Raw genomic sequence first — 7122 nt, 5'->3', positions numbered from 1 at the left:
GCTTAGCGAACAGGGAAAGAGGCAACCGGCTCCTTCCAAACTGAAGGAGCTAGTGTCTCCCTGAGGCCTCGTAAGAACAGACACACCAAGTAAAGGGAAAAGGACTTAGCTTGAGAAGCAACTGGAACAGGAGAACCACCACACAAGCAGAGCACTCTACAGAAGAACTATCAGCCGCAGGGAAACAAGTGAGAGGGGGAACATATAAAGAGCCACCTGACTGATAATGTGCAGCATCTGGGAAGGGGTGGAAACCTGTCAGCAACAATGAAAACAAGGGAGATCTGTCAGATAGACTCCTGAGTCTTCCGTCTATCTGAACTTCTAAGATCTCTCCCAGGGCCGGCGGTGACAGTACCCCCCCTTATACGGGTGAACTTCAGGCACCCAGGACCAACTTTATCAGGGTGGGCTCTGTGAAAGGCCTTTAGAAGACGGCTGGCATTCACATCAGTCACCGGGACCCACATTCTATCCTCCGGACCGTAACCCTTCCAATGAACGAGGTATTGAAGGGAACCCCAAAGGACACGAGAGTCAACAACTCTGGAAATTTTAAACTCCAGATTCCCATCAACGATGACAGGTGGAGGTGGCAAGGGGGATGGTAAAGCAGGTTCCACATAACTCTTTTTTAAACAAAATTTTTCTTTATTTTATTCAAAATAAATTTTCTTACATAACATTTTCACTGCATGTCACATAACTTTGAGTAAAGTATACATTGTACATTTTAAATATATTAATCATATTGTAAAGGCATCAGGGTAGTACAATCAATATGGTACATGTTTTGCAGAGAAAAAGAAAATAACAAATAAAAAGCAAAAATACAAACAATTAACAATCCCCCGCTCTCCCACCCCAAACTCAAGGATGTCTGTTCCTACAACCCCCTTCTTTTATTGCATTATTAATACAGTACACTTCAAGTAGACGATGATATAGGATGTAACCCCCAATTGCTTATAGACAATCTCCCTATGCTCCCATTCATTACCGCCTTTGAATACCACTCTGTATATCTGAAGGATGCCATCAACAGTTCGACATCTCTCCGTGGGAGATGTTTTTCAATAAAGGTTTGCCATTTACGAAAGAAACCCTTTGTCCTTTTTTCTTTTTGGTGTTCCGTGTCTAATTTGTCTATATACATGAAATGAGACATCTGGGAAATTAGTTCACTAACTTGAGGGACAATAGGTTTAAGCCAATTATTTAAAAGGCCACGGAGAGATGTCAAAAGAGCAACATCCACTATCAACCTAGGTTTAGAGGCTTCATCAAATATGTGAAAAAGGAGAGTCTCAGGACTGTAAGATAAAGTTTCCCCCCCACGTGCCCCTGATCCAATCGGACACCTCCTTCCAGAAGGTTTGGACATGTGCACACTCCCAAACACAATGTAGCAAGTCTGCTCGATCTGCATCACATTTCGGGCATTTAGTTAAGTAATCTTTTTTAGGTGTTTTTCTTAAGATATTAAATGCATAGATCGCTGAGAGTATAAGGCGAAAGTGTGATTCTCTCCATTTTTCACAGGGCACTGCCTTACAAACTCTCATCCATCAACACCTCTTCCGCTGGCAAAGCTTTTTTAAGTTTCCTCTCCCATTTCTTAAAAAGGCCGGCAACCACTTTTTTGTCAGCAGATTCTCTCATACTGCTATATATGTGGGAAATAGAGTGTCTACCATCCCCATGCCTTAATGAAAATGCTAAGGATTGATTTGTACATTCACTAGAGACATCTAGTAATCTCTGTTTACAGAAATGCATAAGCTGTTGATAAGCCAAGAACTGGGATTTTTCAAGGCCAAACCTGTCGCATATCTCTGGAAACGTTAGATATCTTTTCTCAGACAAATGAAGCACATCTAAGAATCTATATATTCCTTTGGATTTCCAAATCTTAAACATTTTGTTTTGCGCCCCTAAGGGGAATTCCGGGTGTTTCCATAATTCCAGGTACCTAGAGGCCAAAAATGATTTCTTGGCTAGCTTACGTACCTCTTTCCATGTTACCATGGTGTCTCTTAGTATCAATGAGTGTCGTAGATGGGGTGGAAGTGTCTGTCTCCTAGTATGCAACAGATTCAATAATGGCCAATCACCAGCCAATTGCTGTTCCAGAGAGGTGTTTGAGTAATGGTGAGATTTGTGCATCCAGTCCAGGCAGTGTCTGAATAGACAAGCTAAATTATACAATCTTATATTTGGGATGTCTGGGCAACCCCCTTGATGTTTGGGCAACATTAATTTAGATAGGGACACTCTAGGTTTTCTCCCAGACCATATAAAGGATGTGAACATGGATTGTATACCCTTGATGTCAGAGTGTTTTAAAAGTATCGGTAATGTTTGCATAGGGTACAAGAGTTTAGGGAAACATATCATCTTAATTAGATGACTTCTGCCCGTTAAGAACAATGGCAGATTTTTCCACCTCTCTAGATCATTTTTTATTGCTTTAAATAATGGTATGTACAGTAGTTTAAAGCATAAAGTGATTCAGGGGTTCTCCCAATTTTAATACCCAAGTATTTAATATATGCACTGGCTACTACTATTTGACTACATGACTCCGGTAGCTTAAATTTTGGCGAGGGAGGCTTCAATGTGAGTAATATACATTTGTCCAGGTTTATTTTAAAGCCTGACACCGGGCCAAAGGATGACAACAGTTGTAGCACTTTTTCAAGGTCCATCAACGGGTCAGCAAGAAAAATGAGTAGGTCATCCGCAAATAGCGATGTACGCACTTCACTCTTCCCTACTTTTATACCCTGAAAAATATTCCCTTCCTCTAACAGTCTGATCAGGGGCTCTAGGGCTATATTAAACAATAGAGGCGAAATGGGACAACCCTGACGTGTTCCTCTAGCTAAATTAAAAGTTGTTGATAGGAATCCAGGAGTCGAGATTCTAGCTTTGGGGTCACTATATAATGCTGAAATGAAAGTTCTAAATGGACCAAGAATCTGCATTTTATCCATCACTTTGCCTAACCAATCCCATCTCACATTATCGAATGCCTTTTCCGCATCAAATGCAACCAGTGAAGGCATAACTGATTTGTCAGATTTCCCTCTTACTACATCTAATACTGTGAGGACTTTGCGGATATTGGAAACCGCTGCTCTATTTTTAATGAATCCCGACTGTGATGAAGATACCAAATCAGGCATTACAAATGAGAGTCTGTCTGCCATTATTTTGGCGGCTAATTTTAGATCGGCATTGATAAGTGAGATGGGACGGAACGACGATGGAAGCAAAACATCCCTTCCGGGCTTGGGGATCAATTTGATGTATGCTACATTGTCAGATGATGATAAAGGTGAGCCCGTGAGGATACCATTGAAAACTTTTGTGAGAGGTTCTACAATTTCTCCTGCCATCATCTTGTAAAACTCTATTGAGTACCCATCAGGACCTGGTGCTTTATGCAATTTCGAATTTTTAATTGCCCTCATAACTTCTGAATCCGTAATGGGTGAATTCAGAGCCTCTAGCTGGATCTGCGATGGCGAAGGGAGATTAGTGCATCTCAAAAAGAACTCGGACATTGGATCAATCGGTCCAGGATCTTCATATAACTTAGCATAAAAGTCGCGTAAAACGGAAATTATTTTCTCTGGTTTTTGGTGTATCTCGCCCCTATGATCAGCAATAGACGTTATGTGATGTTGTCGCTTAGCATTTTTCACTAATGACGCCAAAAGTCTACCTGGTTTATTCCCTTCTCTAAAAAACTTGGCCGTGGAAATTGACATGTCAATTTTTGCCTTTCTTTCATACCATAGCTCATAATTTTCCCTGGCTACTTTCCATTTTGCTCTATTTTGGTCGGAGGGATTGGACATATGTTCAGTATATGCTGAACGAAGCAGTTGACTATATTTTGTCAGTTCGTGTGCTACTTTCTTTTTGATTCCCTGTGTGTATGCCATAATTCGACCTCTCAGCACCGCCTTAGCCGCATCCCAATAAATGGACGGTGAATCCTGATAGGAACTATTATCTCCCTTATACTCCCAGTACCAACCCCTAAGTAAATCTTCAAAATTCTCGTCGTGATATAGAAATGATGGGAATCTCCATAGAATGTCTGAACCTCTCGGTTGCTGTTCTGCTATGTTTATAGAGATGGGGGCATGATCAGATATGATTAAGTCATGAATCTTGGTTCCTGTAATTCTACTAGTTAGATTACCTGAGGTAAGAAGATAGTCGATTCGCGACCACGAGTCATGGGGATTAGAGTAAAAAGTGAATTCCCTACTGTCAGGGTTCAAGAGCCGCCAGGAGTCTATCAACGCCGTATCTTCCACGAATTTTACCAAAGCCCCTTCCATTGTGGACAACCTTTCCCTAGGTTTCCTTGTGGGTTTCCTATCTTCTTTCAAGGAGTATACAGCGTTGAGGTCTCCGCCCACCACCTTTTCGGCAGTCGCATCTTTGATAATGACCCCAGCCAAATCAGATAAGAAAGGCCTATTATCCCCATTAGGAGCATAGACGTTATAGATCGTAAGTTCATCCGCTCCCATCGAGATTTTTGCCATGCACCATCTCCCCTCATCATCACACGACCGATCCAGTACAACAGAGGACAAATTTTTGTGTACTAGGATTAAGACCCCCGCTTTGCGGTTGACCGCTGCAGAGCCCAACACAGTTCCTACCCATGACTTCTTCATTCTGGCATAGTCCTCCTCTATCAGATGAGACTCCTGCAAGAGGGCTATATCAGCACGAAGGTTCTTCAGGTGTCTAAGAATCTTGTTGCGCTTTTGAGGGGAGCGCAGCCCCTTAACATTCCAGGAGACTATTCTCATGGAGGTCTCCATCGAGCGTCTAGTCGCATGTGGAAACGGGAAGAGGTAGACATCCATTTATCAAGAGCAAGCATCAATAACATTACCCATAAACAACAAAAAATAACATAACAGGCATTAAACTTAAGAGCTCTAGGCCCTAGATATGACCCTAAAGGCCATTTTCAGTTTTTTTGAGCCTTCACTTTTTTCCCCATGTGCAAGCGAGCGATCAGAGCACTAATATACCACAATCGCTCCACTCCCCAAACCACCCTCTATCTGCAGATGCACTTCCATCATCAGACCCAGCAAAACAGTAATTTCAGTTAGTTCACCAAACTGGGCAGATCGTAATAACAACTAGATTACATGATATATTTATCAAAAGGCTATATTATTATAGCACCATATTGCCATAGTGCTACAGTGCCATAATACTATATTGGATCAACCTCCCGAGTTCAAAAGAACCGGGCCCTGGAGATCAGGTAGAACTTGATCTTCCCCACAGGAGCGAAATCGCTCCCGGCTTCCCCTGTCTCAAGAGGCCGATCCCACGGCATGTCAGTGCCAACACTTTGCAGCCCATGTTTCCTCATGACTTTATATAGTTAAATACCTTACATGACTTCAGGTAAGGCGTCAAATTAATAAATCATATTCATGATATAATAACCAGGTATAATGGTGTGGTGGATCCACCTTCCATATTCGGAGAAACCGGGCCCCAGGGATTAAATTAATTTTGGTCATCCCCACAAGAGTGAAATCGCCCCCGGCCTCCCTTGACAAGAAGGCTGATCCCCCAAACAAACATACCGGTACTGGCGCTTTTCAGTCCACATTTTATCTTGGACCTGTATAATAGATTGTAATGCAGAACACAGCCGTTAGCTCATCTTATCTCGCGCTGCTGGCTTGAACCGACTCGGCCTGCATACGGACGTTCATGTGGTCCCTGCATCAGCGGATCATCTGTAGGTTCACTCGGTCTCCAGTCCCGATCACGATGTCGCGGCGATCTCGGCAAGCCCCGGGGAGATGACGCACTTCTATCCAGGGAACTGGACGCCTGATGGGGGAATGGTATAGCGTGGAGGAGCCATCTGAGCGGTAAATTCGCAATGAAGCCGGGTAGATCAAAGCAAATCTGACATTCTTATTATGTAGCTGGGTACAGATCGGAGAAAAAGCTTTCCGCCTTCTAGAAACCTCCGCAGAGTAGTCCCCAAACAACAAAATTTTCGCCCCTCTCAGCATAATAGGGCCCTTGCGTGCTTTATAAGCTTTGAGGATGGCTTCCTTGTCGGAGTAATCTAAATACCTCATGATGACCTGCCTAGGTCTGGTGGGTAGACGGTCTTCACTGCGGTTATTCGGGCCCACTCTGTGTGCGCTCCACCTTGCAATGGCGCGAAATTCCCAGAATACCGGGCAGTTCACTTTCACATATGGCCACCAGATCTCCCACCGGAATCGACTCTTGTAGCCCCACCAGCCTCAGGTTGTTGCGTCTGGATCGGTTTTCTAAATCCTCCACCTTCTCGCCTAATCTTTTATTTTCCGTGAGAACTTTATGTAATTTGTGCAGGATCGATTCTGCAGTGTCCTCCATCACTTGTATTCTAGACTCGGCCACATCAAGTCTGGCATCATGTTGCTGCACAGTATCTTGCAGCTGTTGCATCACATGGGTGACCGAAGAGGCCAGGGTTTCCCGCAAATCTGGAGCTAGGTGAGCAGCTACCTCCACTGCGAGTGCTTTGTAATCGATATATCTTATCAGGGAGTCCGGCATGACATTTTGTACCTCATTCCCCTCTGTTAGCTGGCTCATCTGACTTTGGGTCCCGGCCACGTCCGCAGCGTCTGGAATTGGCGCAATGTTGTTAGGTGTCCCGTCTTGCTGCAGCGGCGACGAAAGCACTCTGCTCTTCAGTTTTTTGCCCATGCTCACGAGGTAACGATCCATGCAGAGTGATCGCATCCTGTGATCTTCCTCCTCGCTGCAGAAAGAAGGACGCACGGGCAGTATGTCACGGTTTGTGGTAGGTAGCTGGTGAGCTTCACTTCCAAGCGACTTCACATGGCGGCGCCGGAACCGGAAGTCCCCACATAACTCTTTAACAAAGATTTATGGACTCCTGAGTCTTCCGTCCATCTGAACTCTCCCAGATCTCTCCCAGGGCCGGCGGTGACAGCACTGTAACCTGCAACCCCACCGCTGTGATCCCAACTCCATCCTCTGCCTTATCTGCTCATCGTAGCGGAGCCAGACTGTGAACCCATCACCCGAAGG

Source organism: Bufo bufo, chromosome 6 (assembly GCF_905171765.1).
Source record: "Bufo bufo chromosome 6, aBufBuf1.1, whole genome shotgun sequence".
Classification (NCBI taxonomy): Eukaryota; Metazoa; Chordata; class Amphibia; order Anura; family Bufonidae; genus Bufo; species Bufo bufo.
The sequence above is the reverse complement of the archived record's forward strand: the minus strand, read 5'-3'. Positions refer to the sequence as shown.